Source organism: Fistularia commersonii, chromosome 19, assembly GCF_037954325.1.
Source record: "Fistularia commersonii isolate RoL2024-O1a breed Wild chromosome 19, RoL_Fcom_v1.0, whole genome shotgun sequence".
Taxonomy (NCBI): Eukaryota; Metazoa; Chordata; class Actinopteri; order Syngnathiformes; family Fistulariidae; genus Fistularia; species Fistularia commersonii.
The window spans coordinates 7,913,776-7,934,971 of NC_141302.1; the positions used below are offsets into that span (position 1 = coordinate 7,913,776).

The following is a 21,196-nucleotide window of genomic DNA, read 5'->3' on the forward strand; positions in this document are numbered from 1 at the left end:
TTATCTTGAGTCAAATACATCCTGTCTTCCTCATGGCAACAAATGTATACACTATACCAAACATGGAAGCACTCCTTTACCCAGTGATGCATCCCAAGACAAAAGTTATGCTCATTAGGTAAAACAACAACTGAAATAACTGTTATCCATCCTGATGAATATGTCTATTGTGCATGCATAAATGCATTCATATGAACTTGAAAAAATGTGTCAGACACAGATGGGTTCCAGATAGAGGATCTGAGAATAATGGAATCCTAAATGCAGTCCACGTTCTAATTAAGTTACCTACCATGGGCAAATGTAATTGAGATGAATAGAAGATAAACTAATCAGTGCTTAGTTTTAAAGAAAGGGTTTGCAGACAGAGGGAGGAATGACAGTCTCTGCTATCCCATTATATGTGCATTTGCGGACAGTAAAGAACATGGTATGGAAGACCTTTCTGCTACACTACTAGAGCATTCTGAAAGCTACACCTGGCTGTTGCAAGAATTTAGTCATGAGGATTCGGATATGACTCCCATGAAAGAATAGGTTGGCTGGGGGGGGAATAGAGAATCAATGATGAGCAACAGCTGATATTGCTCACAGGGGCAAAACAATAGGAACGCAGGTCATTAGTTGAGCAAAGCTATTGTGGTCAGTACACACTGATGTGAATCTTTTGTTTTCATTTGTCAATCTGCATGAGCGGCCATAAAATTGACTTTTTTTATCCTGAAGCATATTATTGATGGATTGCAATTTTGTACAAGTTATCAAAATAACAGTGTATGCCTTGTTTGTCTGAGCAAATGTCCTTGAGGGTTCTCTTGCTTTTCAAATAGTACGGTACAAGGTTGACATTTGTTTTGATTTTGAGTTTCTTTCTGAAACACAATAATGGAGTTCTGATCCTTACAAGAGATTTATTGCATAATTTGTCATGGCCATAAATCCATATTCTTGGACTGAAAAACCAAGAAAATCCTTAATTTGAATATGATTTTGGGATTAGACAAGTTAACTTTTTTCTTTTGTGGTTTGACATAATCAAGGAATCGGGTTACGGAAGTTAAATTTTATTTGATTTGGGAAAATTCCTTTCTGTGATCCATAAAATGTAACAGTGGAGAAGAGAGTGAGTTGAAAACCTTTTACATAATAACTGTATTCAAAGTTGTTATATTTTCTGATTTCGATAACTTTCATCTCACTTAGTTTAGGAATGAGATGTTTAGAGGATGTTTAAGGGTCACAAAACTGGTTCTGCACATTTTGCATTCCATTAAAATCATATTTTGCTGGGAGAAAACAAACTCCCTCTGAAGGCTACCAGACACAACAAGACAGATGGCTGCTGGAATGGGGTTTCTTATGCATGACGAATTGTTGCATCTGCTGGTGTGACTGTGTAAAGTTCGCGGTCAGGGGAAGTTCTCAAGAAAACAGGAGGAAGTGTCATTTGAAAACAAACAAACATGCTGTCATCTGCTTCCAATGTAACTGATCTTTTTTCAATCCAGTGTCATTTGCACAAACCGCCTGAGGGCAATCAAGGTGGCATATCTATCCAGATATCCCGTTGAGGGGAAAATCCAAACTAAAGGGTGGTCAAAATATGTCAAAACAGATCATAGAAACTATCAAGGTAAAGTGCTTGTGTGGCCCCTGTCCAGACCTGACAGGGCTCCTATTCATTATAATGGCATTTCTTAATTTGATGTGACAGATGCTTTGATGCAACTACTGTCAAAGTATTAAAGAAATAAAAAGTAGAAAATGGTCATGCATAGATTTCCCAAAAAAGACTACCTTCCTTTTACAATTGTGTCTCTCTTCAGATGAAGAGGGAAGAAAAAAAGAAAAAAATCAATGAACAAAAAAGCACTTAATTACTGCTCAATTTAATCCTTTACTGTTAGTATAATTAAAAGTGGCTTCATCGGACTATCCAATCCAAATTTGCGCAGTTGAGTTTAGTGGTAGCTTGATCTAAGAGTGAAGTGCAGTTTAAGGGGAAAGGTCTAATTCCAGGACTGGTATGACATCATGCCTGCAGATTTTGCAGCATTAACAACAACAGCTGCCATTTAGTGGATGGACATTTGCAATTTCTTAGCGGTAATAGATGCTCAGCAGGGAGGAGCAACCAAACCAAAAGAGAGAAAGAAATGGAGACTGTTATTTTTAAAATCGACTGAGACATTTCCTCCTTTTTTCTACTTTAGCCCGAATAAAATCCAAGTGACTGTAACACTTGGAACAAATAATCATCAATAGCAGGGCATAACCTCACCCACACAAGAGCAATTTATTGCCATTTAGATGAAAAATAAATCACAATTTTACACCTTCTATAAAATCATTTTACACAGTCTTTCTGAAAACCAGAGCTTCCTTCACTGATAACACCAGCTGAGAGACAGAAATTAGTAAATTACCTGTGAGTCATGGCTGCATCCAAGCTGCTGGACCAATTATTTCTGCTATGCTGCGAATGCAAAGAGAGCTCTCCAGCTGTGTCTGACACAAAGCTGGCTTAGGCAGGCTTACCACTGACCAAAACATAAACAAGATTACAGGAGTGTAACCTTTTTAAGCATTCAGGAGTGACAACAGAACCTCTGCTAAATGGACCTTTGGTGTGGAGCTGCTGAAAGTGGTGCAAGATCCTGCCAGTGACACTTTTGTTAAAGCTTGAATGGATTACAAATAGTGAAACACAGCACTCATTGTTGTCCATATAAATCAATAATGAGCTGCTTATTAGCAAAGACTGCATGGCACAGGAAATTAACATAAAAAGAGGGAACAGTGATTTAAGAGAGGGATACCCCGGGCAGAGGTATTATAAACCTGAATTACGGATAACTTCTGCATTCTATTGATATCTTCAAAAACAATAACTACACCAGCTTTATTAATCATTATTGGCAGAAATTCATAAAAGGTGACCTATATTAACCCGAGTGAGCTCATTGTCTAGGACATGCTGCGGTTTCATACTCTAAATGTGTTGCTTGAATACTACTGTGTTAAGCTATATGCTTTACATCAGGCTGACTTTTAACAACATTTATTATGTATGAGAGCATAAAAGGGGTCCATGAGAAGATTATAAAAGCTTAACATTTTGATGAGATTAATCTAGCTATCAATCTTTGCATGCACATGGTAGTGAACTAATTATAATGCAGCAGTGAATGAGCAAATAACATTTATAGCCTTGTGAATGTATTTTCTGAGCTGCTTAAAACATTTATTTGAAGCAAAGCTATTGCTGCACCATCCAATACAAGGAAATTTATATCATGAGCATATCAGTTGTACTAGCAAGAAGAGGAAAAAAGGGGTCTTAAAAAGTATCAATGCTGCCTCTGTCAGAAGATAGAGCACCACTGTGGAGAACAGGAAGGGAGTGGATGTCAGTTGCTTAGAGAGGACGATCTGACAACTAAACTCCCACTGTCTGTCACTCTGCCTTCCAAATGATATATGGGTGTTACATGGCACAGCTCACCCAGCAGAACCAGTCAGTACAACCATGCAGGGGCTTTCTATAGGGAGACAATTGGGGGGCTGTGACCCTTATTATGGAATGACAGAACTGTATGAGGGTGGAGGGCAAAGTAATTGAGCTAAAATGGAGGAGCTTCTTTTTTTTTTTTTCCTGTGCGCGCGCGTGTGTGTGTGTGTGTGTGTGTGTGTGTGTGTGTGTGTGTGTGTGTGTGTGTGTGTGTGTGTGTGTGTGTGTGTGTGTGTGTGTGTGTGTGTGTGTATTTGTTTTCAAAAATACTGTGTAGTCAAAAGTTCTGTTGCGTTATCTAAGTAATTTAATGTATGTAGAACATATTTTTGACTGCAGGAAAACTCCGGCTGAGATAAAAATGTCAATTTTGGTTTGATTCATGACATTACAAATTCATTAACTGCATCATATTGTGACATACTGCGGGGAGACTTGCAGAGGAGTCTTCCCAGCATCCTTTGCTTTGGGCAGTCAGGACTTTGCTATCGATAGCCTCCTATATTTTAACGCTTGGATGCGCAAGTGTGTATGTAAGTGTCCTATACTGGTACACGTGTGATGCACTAACCCGTACAGTATTTTTGCTTGACAGGAGGTTAGAATATGAAGGCGTCATCAACAAGATTGTTTTGTGTCGTGAAACACCCCCTGAGGTTATTCTGTTTGTTGTATGATTTTTAAGCCACATATTTAATTAAGAGCATAATCCTTGTAGAAGTGATTCATCTACTCTATTTGCCTTCTGCAATCCTGGCTCACACAAGTATATTATACTTTACAAGGGAGGGTTTAAGTCTCTGACTTATTCCAAGTGACATCTATTTATGCTGCAAATTTCAACCGTAGTATCCCTAAGTGCTAAAAAGACTGTATAAGGACCTGTTGTTGGTGTCATAGCGCTACTTAAATCTCGGTCTTTAATAAATCAACTCAGTTGTCAGATTTTAAATGAACACAGATATATCCATAATTAACTTATACACTCACAAAATATTAAAATCCATCTAGTTTGATGTTTTTTTTTTGTTTTTATTTCTCTTCATTTCTTTTATATTGGGTTTTGTTTCATTTAGATCGTTAGCTTGGGCATCTTAATGAAATTATTAAAAAAACAGCAATCGGAGATTTAAATACAAATGTTTCTAGCGTCTGTTTAATTTCTATATAGAAGAGTAAACAATTTTAGATATAATAATATAATCCACTGCAGAGGCTTAATCGCCTCAAAACAGTTTATCACTCTCATTAGTGTATTTAGAAAATGATCTAAAATGGTCCTGTATTGCATTCCAATAACTTTTATCAAGTTGAATCTTTATATTTTAAGATGATGTCTGAGAGTGAAATAATAATAATAATAATAATAATAATAAATCTTGAAAAACTATTAAAAATTTAAAAACTGAAACAGAAAGTACGAAAATTAAATCTGAAAAAGCTACTTTTCATTAAATTAAGCACAAATATATCTAATTATTTATCTCAAACACAAAACAACAAGCACAGCTGTCTCACGAAAACCTGCTTGATAGTACCTCAAGATGAATTCCCGTGAACTGTGGGAGGATTGTGAGAAATAGGCCAAAAGTCCATTGTATGAAAAGCTCAATCCAGCCCTTGAACCAAGGTGATGGTCCGTGCTTAGCCAGATGATATGGATCCGCCCCATTCCAGCTCTTTGCCTGCAGGGGCCCTTTTCGTGCTTGTACGGTGGCGCCGTTGTCTGTTGCTTATTATTTGGCTGAATGAGCTGGAGCCGTGCTCAGGGGGTTCACTTCTGACATAATGACTGATTACAGTCTTATGGCTTCCATCTAAGAAATCCCTGAGTTGCCACCATTGCACCCTGGTGGCTCAGCATCACAAACAAGAACAGTGTATTAGTGGATGGGTGTAGGGGATGCCAGTAACTGTATAACTGCGACCCAGTCTTCAACCTATCACATATGTAGGAGACCCGTCTGGACATTTGGGCCATAAACTTACGGTTCTTGTCATCATTTGCCCTAATGATTGCTTTTTCTGCTCTTTTTCTGTTGATTTCCATCCAGGTACGAAAAACCACATGCAAATACACAAAACAAATACATGACTGAGCATGTTTCTTGCAAATTAAGGAATATCTGAATTATACTTCCAGCTTTGGTTTAATTCATTTGTATCTTGCTTTTTAGTAATAGATTACTGATGATTGTAAATGCGCTCTGGTATTAATGTTAATGATGAGAGAGTAAGATAAATTTAAGCATGCTTTCCTCATTTTTAGGTATTATCTCAATGGTATTGACCTAAACCGATAAACCTATCAAGCGATTTTTTTGTCCCACTACTTTTTATTGCTTTATTTGTCACTGTCTCATGGTATCCCCTCTCTTATTTGGTAATTTCTCAGGTATATTATAGCATCAATTGGTCTTTTACCTGCAATTTCTGCCTGATGGTTTCAAGAAATGTTTTGATCATTTAATTTCTTTTGTTCTACTTAAATGTTGGCCTTTTCCTCGTGATAAAACAGCAACAAAGAAAATAAAGGAAAGTAGGACAATTTACTACAAAAAAACTGAAGCATTACAAAAGCAAAAAATAAGTCATATTGCTACAATGATAGTAAGTAAAACTATGAATCTGAATATTTTCTGGTATACATGACAAAATGCATTTAGACAATACTCAATATATATGAATACACTACAACCAAATTAGAAATGTTATGTTCAAAGGAACTTCAAAGCTAGTATTAAGCAAACATGACTAGTTCACACACGAATAGTAAAGAGCATATTTTCCATTTCCTCCCTTCAGACATGTGATACATGCTAATGCATACAGACATTAAGCCCATTAGAAGTAATACGTGTAACATAAACCATTCATAGCTCACTGAGTTACAAGAGCCTATGAGTCCTTGTGTATCTTGGTGTGACAAGAGTGGGAAAACAACACAGAGCAGGGCCTGTCAATGGCCACTGTTTCCAAACAAGAGAAGTCATCCTGTCAGCACTTTTCAAACGCCAGCTTTCAGGCAGTCAATTAAGTTCAAGGTGAGACAAAAATGTGTTGTCATTTAAACGGTTTTGCTCCACTGGGGCGGTGCATCAATTTAGTCATCTCCATTGCAGAGGAGACAAAGGGCTGGCAGAGAAGTTTATATTACCCAGACATATCTTTCTGCATGTCCATATACAAGCCTTATAACAGCCATGATAGCAAGCATCTGCAGCTTTTTAACTCCCTGTTCCAATGAGCAGAAGCTCTTAAAGACAGGAACAAACAAGGGACTAGTCTTGAAGAGCGGGGGCAGTCAGCCTTGCTCCAACTCCCACAACTCCTACATTCAATCCTGGGCAATCGATTGGGAAAATCAATTAAGTCACAAATGCACAGGGAGATGCTGAAATGCAGTAATACATTTTGGAGTCACAAGTGGAATTAGATTCTGATCATCTCATTGAATAAGCTCTCCTTTAATGCATGACAAATATCCCTTGGCTTAATTAAGAAAAGAAGAAACAATCTCACATAATAGCTTAACTCTTCCATTGTAAAGCCATCCACCTGTATGAAAACACTTTAATTATCACCCTGCAAAAACATCTACCCTGTGTTAATCTTATCAAGAATGAATAGCATGAGATGTACTCTGATTTAAAAAACATTCAGAAGGATACTGTAATCAATATTTTATACATCATCTATGCTTTGTGTTTCATGACTAAGTCTTGAGCTAGAGGGCTGAAAGAATAAAAGAAATTCAGCATCCCAAAAAATGAAACGCATTGGAAAAATATTCTGTTTCCTATAAACACCACACTTTTGAAAAATCAGTACTTTTTTATCTTTCAGTGACTGGCACATTTGGGTTGTTAAACCAAAAAGGAGCAATAATATCTGTCTGCATTGACAAGATGGACAGCTTAAAAGGGATCCATAAATGTGTATTTTCTTTCAGTAATTATACTGAACTGCTTAATTTGACAAAAAATGAAATGAATTTTTTTCAATTATTGGTTGAGGGAGAATATTTATGACAGATAATGTAAAACTGGAGTTGTAAATTTGCTAAGCACAAATGTGCACCTGATATTTTCAGATGCAGCAGCCTGCGAACAAGGATGCTATCTTCATCTCTCTTTGCTGGCCAATTAGTGTTCAGATCAGGAGGTCCCAGTGGTTTTGGGAGGCGTAAATACTAACAGTCATTATTTCCATTCATTTGTATGCGGCTGCAGGTGCACGACCTAATTATGTATTCAACCCCAAACCTGCCTCCCAAACAGGCCATAAATTAACTTCTTTTAGAGGCTTCAGTCTCTGAGAAGCATTGCATCTTTGTTTGAGTTCTCCTCGCTGGACTTCAGTGGAGAAAACCTCTCAAAACAAAGCTACGGCTGATATTGTTGTGGACAAACTTGGCATCATACAGTAAAATGCACACAAACAATTACATATTGGAACAGAATAAATGTACTCAATATACTACGGAAATGTCAGGCTTTGAAATACAGTTTAACGCCACCACAAGAGTGGTGAGAGAAATTTTGATTGCTGTAAATGTGGAATTTTAGGTTCATATTTGCACCCAAGTAATTACTCCAATTAATTTCCCTTGCACCACCCCCTCCAAGGTAAAATACCGGTCAAATATATGACATGAAAAATATGGTTTCTCATTTTTCAAATTAAGATGTAATAGCTTTAAACATCAATGCCGATTAATGGTGGAGGAGGCAAATGATTTAATCATAAGTAACTGGTCAGCATTCCTCCAGAGGTCCTTGACCAAAAACCTTTGTCAATGTTATCTCCATCTTATCAACATTCTTGACAGAAATACTTTGCAGAAGATAAATCACGATTTGCAACAAAAAAATGAATGCTTCTCTACATTTGTGACTGAAACTAGGTAATGCTTTGTGCTGATGTCCTCCTTGGCATGCATCTTTTGCATCTATTCTGGCAGAAGATGTTAGCGTTAAAAGGTCCCCGCTAAGTGTTTTGACCCCCTAGGGACAACCTAATAAAGTGTCAAATTGAGGGTGGAGGGGTGGCTTGCTGATAATTAAAACTGCAGTCAGAGACATTAAAAGTACACTTACAGCAGTGATGCTAATGTGTATACTTGAGCTTGAAAATGTAGCCTTGCAGGCCTTTATTAGAAGAAGATATGAGATTAATTATGAAAGTGACATGTCAGTTCAGAACATGGCAAAGGTTGTTGTGCTGTGATGTAAGCAACAGAAAAATTATTGAAGACCCAAACCATTTTCTTGGTCAAATATTTGTACTGATCACTACTTTGAAATAAAATACCCTAAAAGAGATAATTCAAACCTCCATTCTTTCATTCCAATGTGGTTGCTAAATGTATCATCGGATATTGGATAACAACAATAGGGCAGTCAGGGAATTTTTGTTGGTTTTGTTTTGGTCTGCATTAAAAATTTAGTACAAATATCAGTACTTAGTATCTCAGGTAGAAAGCTTGATTAAAATCGCTCTTATGTTCAAAACTCATGCCACCCAAAAAACAACTTCTTTATCCAGTTTTTAAATTATCAGGGGAAAATGTCATGAGTTTACATAATTAATAATCATGAAATTAATGAAAAAGTGAGGAAAAAATTAGGAAATTACAACAGAATTAGTAAGCTATGGCTTACTAAAGTAAACAATAAATTATCTTAAAATTAGTAACAAATTGCTTGGATATGATTAAATTAACCTGAAAATTAGTGTTAAATCGAGGCCAAATCAGTGATGCTGTGGTGGAAATATTTAATGAAGATTCTTATAAAATGTTGCTCACCAGCCACTAAAAAACAAAGCTTCATTATGCTGGAGGCACACTCTGTTCATTTATTTTTATTGATTATTACAACGTTATTTCCCAGCCTGCGTAGAGATCATTGTACAAAATCAATACAGAAAAAGGGTTCCTGATCACTTTTTTTTCCCTCCACACATCTTAGCCTTAATCCCCGCTGCTTTATGATTGTTTGAATCATCCAAAGGGAGAAGAAGTGATTGATTATACTCACTCTAAATTCCAGTGACTGTTGAAATAGTTAGGTACATGTAGTTGATAATGTTGATTTTATAGGATTTTATCAAGCCAGCACACAGAAAAAAGGGTTTTCTTGATATTTAGTCATGATATTTGGGCAGCGCAGTTAGGGGTTCATTGTCGTGCTCAACAACACTTCGACACATTAGGAGGAGCCGAAATAAAGGGCAGGAATGCTCAATTCCAAAAATGATTGCTACCTCCTGCACCATACCCCCTCCAGATTGTATTGGCTTTTATGATTATATATAAGTGCCAGTATCATTTTTTTCTGTTTTCAAAATAATAGCAGGTAAAAAAGATAGTGTGCTTTGTCCTTGCTGGTAACACTGTGAATGTCCCTACTGCTGGACTAATAAAGGACTATCTTAACCTATTTTATGTTATTTAGATATTGTGCAAATTCTAGGTGACGCCTTCAGAACATAAAGGCGAAAGTTGATTGAGACACAAAGAACAGCCAACAGAACTACAGTGTGACTCAAGTGGAACTTTTTTTCTAGGCAAATACGGGAAGTTAGTCACTAACCTCAGCAGAGGAAACAAGAAACAAATGCAACTGCCTCAGAGCATATTCCTGACAGTTGCTTTCATGCTACATTGCTTACCAGGCAATGTGTCAAGCGCACTGATTATGTGGGATACTGACATCCATCCATCCATCCATCCATCCATCCATCCATCCATCCATCCATTTATCGTCTACCGCTTATCCTGCACTCAGGGTCGCGGGGGGATGCTGGAGCCTATCCCAATGGTCATCAGGTGAGAGGCGGGGTACACCCTGGACTGGTCACCAGTCAATCGCAGGGCCACATACAAAGACAGACAACATTGACTCACTCATGTAGGGTAATTTTCCCAATTTTTTCGTATTAACCTGCTGCATGTTTTTGGACTGTGGGAGGAAACCGGAGGACCCGGAGAAAACCCACGCAGACACGGAGAGAACATGCAAACTCCAAACAGAAAGGTCCCCTTGTCGCACAAGGTAAAAAGGCAACAAGGTAAAAATCATCACACAAATACACACCATCATATTTCTGCTGCTGCAAGTTGTCCAGGATGCCATCCAGTGATTAACTTCATATTCAACAGGCATTAAAGTGATGAAATGTATCACTCAGACAGGCTGTAAATCAATTTAGATTGAGCCGCTGTTGAATTACTACTTGTGATGAGGGTAAACTATTTCAGAGCTTTTGAAAAAGACGCATCACATTCAATAAAAATGTTAATTTTAAACCAAAGTCCAAGAAATGTTTAACTTTCATCACACAAAACCACACCCGAGCTGAACAAAGGTAGATGTCAAGATTCCGATTGGACAAGATAAATAATACAAACAGATATCACTAATGACATACTGTTAGGGAGAGCTACAGAAAATATTCACCTCAGAAGGCCTCTACATGGAGTTTGCATGTTCTCCCCATGTCTGCATGGGTTTCCTCACTCGGTCCCAGGAATGCAGTAGCTTAATCAAGGACTCTAAATTGTCAGGACAAGAATGGTTGTATGTCTCTAAATGTGGCACTGAAATCACACGGAGAACATGTAAACTCCACACAGAAAGGTCCCCTTGTTGGAATCAAACCAGGTTCCTCCGTGCCGTGAGGCCGAAGCACTAACCACTGCACAACCATGGATACTGACAGAGATTTTTTTTTCTTAAATAATGTTATGAGTTCTTTTTCACTGGCATACTGATGTCAAATCTGTGTACGATGATGGGTCCTGTTGGGTCCCAACCAATGTGTAATTTTTTTGTTTTAATCACTGGTAAATTGTACATTTCTATACGACATTAAACACCCAACAAAATGACAATTTAAATCTTATTGCAGTTTTCCATTTTGTTTACTTGTTCTCTTCCACTTAATCATAAACACTGGGGCCACTCAGTACAGATGCAAAGAATCCAGAAACAATTCCCGTCTCTTTTATTCAGGCACCATATAATGTCTCCATAACCCTCCTTTCCACGATTTATTGCTTATACGAGTTTTGAAAGCTTCTGTCAAAGACACAGCTTTTGGATCCAAGCTTTTTATGAGACTGGACAGCTAAAGTGTTAAAAGTATAGACCCCAAGGACCTTCCCTTTCTATTTTTTATTTTTCGCCTGTGCTTTTCTTCTTCTGTGACATTTCTACACGTGTAAGGACCCAGCAGACCAACCTGTCTCTTTCCTAAAGGCCTGATAACGCTTGTCTTTCGGGGCTTGGAAAAGACACACACACACACACACACACACACACACACACACACACACACACACACACACACACACACACACACACACACACACACACACACACACACACACACACACGGTACGATAAAGTCAGTACCCTCAGTACTCTTGTCTTATTTAGCAAAAGACTGGTGTCTGGAATGTATTTTTATGAGAAAATTGAAACAAAGTAAAAAAAAGGCAATAAGGTAAAAATCATCATACAAGTATAGAGCATCATACTTCTGCTGCTGCAAGTTGTCCAGGATGCCATCCACTGATTAACTTCATATTCAACAGGCATGAAAGTGATGAAATGTATCACTCAGACAGGCTGTAAATCAATTCTGATTGAACAGCTGTTGGATTGCTGCTCGTGATGAGGCTAAACTGTTTCAGAGCTTTTGAAAAAGACGCATCACATTCAATAAAAATGTTAATTTTAAACTGAAGTCCAAGAAATGTTTAACTTTCATCATACAAAAACACCCCTGAGCTAAACAAAGGTAGATGTCAAGATTATGTTTGGACAAGATACATAATGCAAATAGATACCACTAATAGTGATAGCTACACAAAATATTTGCCTCGGGAGTCTTCTCTGCGTGGAGTTTGCATGTTCTCCCCATGCCTCCATGGGTTTCCTCACTCAGTCCCAGGAATGCAGTAGCTCAATTGAGGACTCTAAATTGTCCAGGTGAGAATGGTTGTATGTCTCTAAATGTGGCACTAGGATGGCAGGTGACTAGATCACCATGACCCTGAGTGTGGGATAAGCAGTATGAATGAAATTTAATATTTTCAAAGCATTTACAATGTTCTTCCATCCACTCAACTAAACGTGAAGTCTGTCACTTAAATTCACAAACAGTATCAATTATTCTTATGTATGCAAAAGATTCTTTTTTTTTTGACCACACACCACAATAGGACGATAATGCATGACTGCCAAATATCCCGAGATGACAATGCCTTAAAACCACACTCAATCCAATAACAAAAAACAAAGCACTTCAATAATTGCCATATAAAGTGAGGTTAGCAGCAAATTTACGTTTTTAACATAGAGGCTGTCTATATATTAAGATTTCAAAAACAGAGTGATTTTTAATGTTTTTAATTATTTTCTGTTGATTGACTAAATGCATAAATCCAGCCACCATATTAGCTCGACAGGAAACACACACTTGAAATGCCCTGTCATCTAGCTTTCAGCTGAGCTCAGTGGGAGAGTCTGCGACACGCGGCTGTACCTTCACCCTGCAAACTGAGTCCAGCATTGATGCAGTCTCCATGTTGGAAAGAGGCCAGTCGAAGCAGTTGCCATGGAAACCATAAAGTTTGCTTGGACTGAACACCACTGGTTACAAATTAATAAAAGAGGAATGAGTTTAATAACTGGCTTTGTTATTCCCATCTGTAGTGAACCATGTTTCCAACTTCGACAAATAAAACCCCTTAATACAAATTGCATGTGCTCGTGCATTGCAATTGTGCACTAGCTGAAGAAAATACAGACAAATATGAAGATCATAAAGCAAACAACCCAATCAGGCCATGAGGTATGAAAACACAGCACATGACCTTGAAAATTGAACACGTAAAACCTGAGTCCTAAAAAGGATTTGTTCACAAAGTACCTTCCTTTTTCACCGACAACAGTTAGTGCTCGATCATGTCACCAAAGATAAATTACTGCAAAGATTTGGGAAATTTAGAATATTACCTACACCAATTACACTAATTGCACTGGGAAATATGTTGGCTTTATTATTTTAAATATTTCAAATTTTATTTTAAAACCTGCAATAGCTGTTCTTCAGGAAACTTATGGCTTACAAGGCAAGAATATGACATCGAAGAAATTAAAAATAATATTAGAGGGATGGTAATCAAAACTGTTACACAGTAATGGGGGCTGCATGGCAATTGTCCTTGGAATTGGACATTCCTGGTTCAATTCCCGGCTCCTCCTACTGTGTTTATGTGTTATCGAGCAAGACGCTGCTGCTACATGGCTGCCAAATGCTCATGGTTCATCCATGACGGGTTAAATGCAGAGAAGAATTTCCCGCAAGGGATTAATAAAGTTCAATAAAATTGAAAACAATTGAAAATTAAAAATTACACCAGTCAAATTGCAAATGAGCCTCAACACCGTATCAGACATAAATATCTGATGAAGAAAATGGACGAGTCTATTTCTATTCCTACAGCAATACTGTACAGGATTCAGCAAAAGCCCAAAACGGGATCAAATAAATGGAAGTGGAAATAAAAAGAAGCAAAAAAAAAAAAAAAAAAACAAAGCGACTTTGACTTCAACCTGGTCAAAGCAGGTTGACGTGGAAATAAAAAGAAGCAAAAAAACAAAGAGACTATGACTTCAACCTGGTCAAAGCAGGTTGAAGTCATAGTGGTGAAGTTGCAGCGGAAACAGGAACAATACAGAGTTTGTGGCGTTGGCTCCGGAACACACTCAGCGAGTCAGAATTGAAAGTCATGTTTCATAAACAGGCCGAAAATGTACTCATTATAAGACAGCAGAATAAAAAAAAGAAATATTGCAAAAGAAGAAAGAGTTGATTTTTGCTGCGGAACATAAGAACTTGTGAACATGACAACATGCGTTGTGTCAGAGCATGCGGAACGTGAACAGACAATTTACCCGATCTGAAGGGGGAGGCCATGTCTATAATTTCTAAATTACATTTTTCCTCTTCAAGAGAGAAGATTGACAGTGGAATGTAATTAACATAAACCAATAAATTGAAACATATAAAAGGATAAGGAGCTTTTTTCCTCTTATCATTTACAATTAAATTGAGGGATGGTCAGTAATTGACAACTGTTGTTTTCAAATGTGTCACTGGAGGCCCTTCTCTCATGGGCAAATGCTCTGGACATGATAAGAATCCTCTTAAAACACCGCATTCTCTCGTAGAAAGCCTGGCTATTGTATAGCCACAAAGAGTGACGAATTATTCATCATTTTGTCAAATAACAACATGTGGACCTGTACATACCCCTTCCTAGTTTAAAGGCTGTTCTTCCATTCTTCAATATTTCTCTGTTCTTAAACTATTTCTCACTTAAAGTCGATATGAGCCTGTCAGTCAGCAGTGACTCATGCTCAACATCTTCTCATCCCACAGTTGATTGTAACAGTTCCCATGAAGGGAACGAAACAATTGTATTATCACAGAGAGCCAGTCTCCTCCGGCATCATGCCAGCTGCTATCGGTTCTACACCCTTGTATCTATTACACAAAAAGTGACATTTATCTGATTCAAGACAGTAAAGAAAGATAAAAATGAAGCGTACTGTTGGTACAGTTTTGTCAAATATGAAAACTTTACACTCTCCAGGGGAGGAAGTATTGATTTCTGAAATTGGATGTGAAAGATGGTGCATTCACAAAAATTATATGTCACCTAATCTGGAGTGCTTTCAGGTAAGATTATATGAATGATACAACATTTCAAACGTTCAGCATAAAAAAAACTCTGGTAGCCACTTTCATATAAATGTATCGACCATATGAGAATTACAAGTAGATGATTCCATCGCCTATCAACCAAGTGATTCCCTGCCAAATGAACAGAAAATTAACTGCAAATCAATGAACGAATGAAAATCCACACACCCCAGGGCCGGTGGTGAAAATCACATTGCAGCCGTGTCAAAACGCACAAACTTGTCAATTGAGCAACTTACGGAGGCGATTTTTGCACCATGTATATCTCCAAAACGATCTTTCAATACTCCATTTGCCAGGATACGTAAAATCCCCGTTTCACACAGAGGGGATTAATTACTGCAACAGGAAATGTTCACATTGGCTATTAGTATGTGGCGCGCTCATCGGAGCAGATTACACCTGAACGCACCGACGGCCCATTAATCGGGCGCACGCCAGGACTGACACCCGCCGCCGCTGCTGCGGGGCTCCACGCGTCAACGTTATTATCGCCCGGAGCTGAATCTGTAAATAATCGTATATATTGCGCGCGAACGGCGCGGCAGCGACTTACCGGTTATCCAGAGGCGACTGGTATAAAAAAAAAAAAAAAAAAAAAAAAAAAAAAAAAAGGTCGCGTCCTTTCATTCAAAAGTGAAATTGGTAACCTAACTGTCTCTCGATCGTTGGGTGCTGTCTTGACGCGCGGCGTGCCAGTGAAAGGGGTCGAAAGCAGAGAGCAAAATCCAAATAGTTGCCTCCTGACGCTCGCCCTTTTCCCCCCTCGATATCCTCGTGAAATCGCCTCAATTTAATCGGGCCCCGGTGATGTCGCCGGAGAAAACTGCGGCTTCCCCCCCCCGCGTGTTGTATCCACGGAACTGTCCCTTACATCCCTTTATGGCACAGGGCGTCCTTCTTTGCGGGGGCTACATCACGTCCCTTGTAAACTGGACGGGGAAAACGCCAGTAGCAGCCCTCGACTCTCACGAACACACGCGGAGGGGGTTGGGAGCAACAAAAAAAAAAAGAGTATCCTGAAGAATTAAGAGTGAAGAGGGGATGTTCGTTGGGAGAAGTTGTTGTTTTGGTCCAAAAACTGAGCTCGACGCGTCTATAACAAACCAATTGCGCGCACTGGCTAAGAGTGATTCTGTGCGGCGAGCGAGCGTTTGGAAAGCCTGTAAGGTGAGAGGAAAAGCTCGGATGTGGATGCCGCTCTCGCTGTATACTCGGGCTCCACCTAGCAGCAAACACCAGATAACATGCTGCAACCCAAAGCCTCTACCTCCAGTATTTTTCGCCCGAGGCTGGCAAGCAGACCTGTGTTATATTGCATTCTTTCTGTGCGCGTGTGACTGCAATATTTATGCCAAATCCACCGCCTCCACTGCACAAAAGATTCTTGAAAAACCTAACCGATGGTAGAGAGAAGTGTCTCACATATGTCGTTTCTTTGTTAGAGGAAATACAGTGTGTTGAATTTTCAGTGGAAGGGGAAAAAATTGAAAAATACTTTTAAGGTGTGCTGGGTAAAATGTCATGCATGTTCAATAAGAAATGTAAAGATGATCATATACAACTATTGGAATGGATATTTGTCTCGGATTTGATCATTGATTTGATCATTTGTTTATCAGAGGATATAGGAAGATGTTCAAGGCTCACTAAAAATCTCTGTAAATTTTACATTTTATTAATTAGAATTTTTGTTTTGTATATCATTTTAGAAATAACTAACTGAAATTTGAAATGTAGCTTTGCAAATATATCTGTTGATGGATTTGTCTTGTCTCTTTTACTGTAGTATTGTAGCTTTCTGGAAAGTTGAGGTGCATGTTTTTTCAGGTTTTCATTGTGTTATTCATACAGCATTGTGTCAAAGTGAATTAACTTTTCTGTTTTGGTATCATTTAAACAGAGGGGGCAGCCAAAAAAAATCCTGCATCTTTGTCTAGCTATGGCCACTATCGTCCATGATTATTCTTATTATTATACAGTGATTTCAGCAGAAAAAGGACAATTAAGCCTGTATTCACTGTCACATATAAATTATCATGAAATACAATCACTATGAAACTTATGGAATTGATTAGAACAGCCGTAGCTTCTCGATGGCTGGTGAATTGTTCTGTTATCCTGAGTGCAGTCAACACATAATCCCCCCAATCACTCAGTTATTGTAATACTAATTAGCTCTTCAGACCGCAGACCTGTGGAAACACAGTTTTTTCTGTTACCTATCTGAGCCTTGACCCATCCAGCAGTAAGATGGAAAAAAATAGCTCAGTGCATGCGTTTGAAAAGATGCAGCATTATCTCTCACTGGTGCCGCTTCCAACGCATCTTAGACACAAATGGATTTCTTCATGTGAAGCACTGACCAAAGCTGGCTGCCATTACTCTTGCATAAACCAGGTAGTTTCAAAGCAACACCTTAAATGCCATGCCATAACAAAATATCACTAAAATATCAAAATATCCACGTTTGCTTTAACATAACAGCTACACCAGTATTGGAGATGCAGATGCCAAGAAACTAATAGAACACCAGTCAGCTCTACATCAGCTTCTTTTTATCTTGTGAATAGCACACTCATGATAAATGTATAAACAGCTTTGCGCTTCCTCCGTTGAAATGGAAAAGCGTTTCAAAACATGGGAAATGTTTGCAAGTAGGACCCTGCCAGTTTTATTGAAAAAAATCATGATAGCCAGAGGAAATTTTCTTTGAACTGTGAGAATGTAGCAGTTTTACCAGAACCGAACTGAAGTTAAACTTGGATATATCCAGTAAATAATTAATGTAATTCTAATGATTAGTCATTTTGAATAAGTTTTTTGCAATGGATAGGGACTTGAGCTGTAAAACACAGTAATACAATTGATGAGACAACAGTCTCCTCTGACTAAATCAGCATTTATGATGTTAAAAATTAAGCAGCATTAAATACACGATATTCACAATCTTTCATTAACAGTGAAATGATTGAAGATGGATTAGTTCCTTACTTCATGCTAGAAAAGACATCTTCAGTTTAACTCAGCACTAAATTTCCCCATGACAGGAATAACATTACATTGGCCAGATTACAAGTTTTTATTTTGAATAAAGTATACTGTAAGGAATTACATGTAAAGAAAACTTGTAATTTTAAGTTTAGGTGAACGCCCACATCAAATATGAGTCACAGTTATTAAAGTTAAAAAGGGAAACTCCATCCCCTGATCTGTATTTTACCCTTTAGGCTTATGTACCACTTAAAGCTGCTGTTCAATATCTTTGTTTGAATAATTGATGAACCATCTTCCAATGTTTGCCAGGGATTGCATTTACAGATTAACCCAAAGATTAAATATCTGCATTTCTGTTGCTACCTATATATGTAAATGGTTAAGCCATTCAGTGTTCTTGCTTAAGTATCTGCTGCCACATCTACCATCACTCCACATTAATGTCCCCACTGTAATTCAACATAATTCAATACATTTTCATGACATTTTATAAGTATTCATAGTATCCATATCTAAGGTTTGATTGTTGAAATTTTCTTGTTAAGATAATATTTTATTGATCACCATTAGGGAAATTTGAGTTTGAGTTAGAGTTAGACTTAGATGATTTATATTAGACTTAGATTATCTTCTGTTCTACTTTTTTTAGCAAATGCCGTTGTTTTTTTTTAATTTTATTTTCATACCGAGCATCTTACAGAGCTTGAAGCTAACTGCAACAAAAGTCTATTGTATTCTTAAAGTTACAGGTTGCGAGTTACATAAAATGTCACTTCCATTTTACTTGACAGATAAATAAATCCATAATTAGTCTCAAAACCAAACTTTATTCTTCATTTTGCTGTGATTAGTTAGATCACTTGATGATTTTTAATCTGCAACATTATCTTCTCAGTACAGTAACTATCAAAAAGTGTGTGTTACCACAACTGTATTTGCATCTTTTTAATCTGTTTTTTTTATTATTTTCTTCCTGGTTAATCTCCATTAGGATATGAAGTTACCATTAACATGAGACCCTTTCCACTCATAAATTCTGGTCAGGCCAGGGTAAAGATTTTGTTGCCCTTTAACACATGTAGTGTAGCAGATTTTCTGTGCAGGATCTAAGACAAGATCCCAACATCACACTGAAGAATTTGCAATGTTTTGGACAGGACACTTACTTTGACAATGTAATTATTTCTCCAGTTAGACATTTTGTATCATGGACGTGGTCCCATTTATGAATGACATTTCTTCAGTAGCGAATATCTGATGCCAGTCACATGTTGAAGTCAAAAATACGCTCTTATAATTAATCCACGAAACAAAGGCCTACTATGTCACACACAGGCCTGCTGTGTGATCACAAAGCCTTTGCACTATGGAGCTGGTTGGTTAGAAATGGTTGAATGCCTGATCCAACCTAGATTGTCAGTATGTTTCAGCACTGTGGGTAAATCCCTGATAAAATGCTGGGTGAAAAAGGCCTACACAAAGATTAACATAAGTAACCTGTGTTTGCCACATTGTATTATTTATTTAAATAACTTTAAATATCATTTAAATATTTTGATACATTAGAGGCTACTTAACAAGACGGGGTTCTCCAAATGGCCGTGTTATTCAAGAAACAAAGGATTATGAATGGCAGACCATAGATATTACAAATATTCTCTATTTTGATTTGAAACATTAGTGCAACAGCTTAAGGTAATTTGATTTTTTCATTTATCTGCTTCTGCGCCTTGTTTAAGGATAACAAAGCATGATCATGACACATAATTAAAGTCTAATTCATGTATTGATCCTGTCCACTATGAGTTTTAACACTCACTGGTAAGTTCTAAGGGGTCATTGAGCACCTATGTTACAATGAGCAAAATATTCAGTAGATTTGACTGTCGAGATTTTACGCCATACAGCTTGACTGTTTTGGCATTACATGATTGCATTGATGCAAAAGTGACTTGTGTTGACTTGAAATGTTAGGGTTTTATTTCCAATGGGGAAACAGAGAATAAAAAAAGTCAGAGAAACAGGGTTGAGGTATAACTGTGCCATCAGTAAAGTAGCAAGAACTGTTGAAGGATAAAAATGTGCAGGGGGAAGTGGGAGAAGCATGAGCCTCGTCATACCTAAAATGATAGCTACATTTCAACATTTTTCCTTACAAAACACTAACATTAGAGTTTTATGGCAATTTGTATGATTGTGTGACATGTTAATGTTAAATTTCCAGCTGCCAGCATTAGGTTTGCTAAATACAGAGAGTTAAGCACCTGAGACATGGTCATAATTGAACACTATAAAGTGATGCACGGTACTATAAAACCTCTGTACAGCTACTCACCATGCTGTTGTAAGAAACGCATGCCAAATACAAAGCTGTTCAGGAAAATTAAGGCTTATGGGGACAGTTGTTGTGCAAAGTGAATCCAATAATGTAGAAGCCATTTTCCCTGTTTATCCATGCTAGCAAGCCTAGGAATTATCATCTCCATAGTGCTGACACTTACATACGCAGCAGTGCTTAAACTGCTTCTGTGATGACACTCCCTGCTTCCACTGTTTGTACACTTAGTTTAGTGAGAAATAAATGGAACACTGTAGAATTGCAAACATTACCAGTTTATCATCATGGCTTTAGAGACACATTTTGGGTTAATGTATTTATTCTTCATGTTATACAATTATAAAGTGGAAACCCCTTACCACTATAAACAGCACATTTCTTTCAAATAGGCATATTTCATAAGAAGTGGGCAGCAACTATATAGGGAACCTGACTGATTTTGGACATCAAAGCTGAAGAAGAAATATTTAAGACTAAAAAGTTATGAATGTGTGAGATGTATAATGGTTGGATATGCTGGTTCGGTCTTCCACTTTGTTCCATTTTGTCATGTCGAATTCAAACCACAG

At 37.7% G+C, this 21,196-nt stretch overlaps 1 protein-coding gene across 13 annotated transcripts in view; it reads right to left on the reverse strand.

Moving 5' to 3' along the window:
- LOC147223620 (adhesion G protein-coupled receptor L3) overlaps positions 1-15,914 on the reverse strand; it is a 222,742-nt gene extending 206,828 nt beyond the window's left edge. For 9 of the 13 annotated variants that reach the window (XM_086165512.1, XM_086165517.1, XM_086165511.1 and 6 more), the window contains exon 1: positions 15,849-15,909. The gene's annotated coding sequence lies outside the window, so the exon portion shown is untranslated. Of the gene's footprint in view, positions 1-15,848 lie in introns of all 13 variants that reach the window. The other 4 variants (XM_086165516.1, XM_086165510.1, XM_086165508.1 and 1 more) reach the window with 2 other exon arrangements.
- Positions 15,915-21,196: the final 5,282 nt, after the last annotated feature.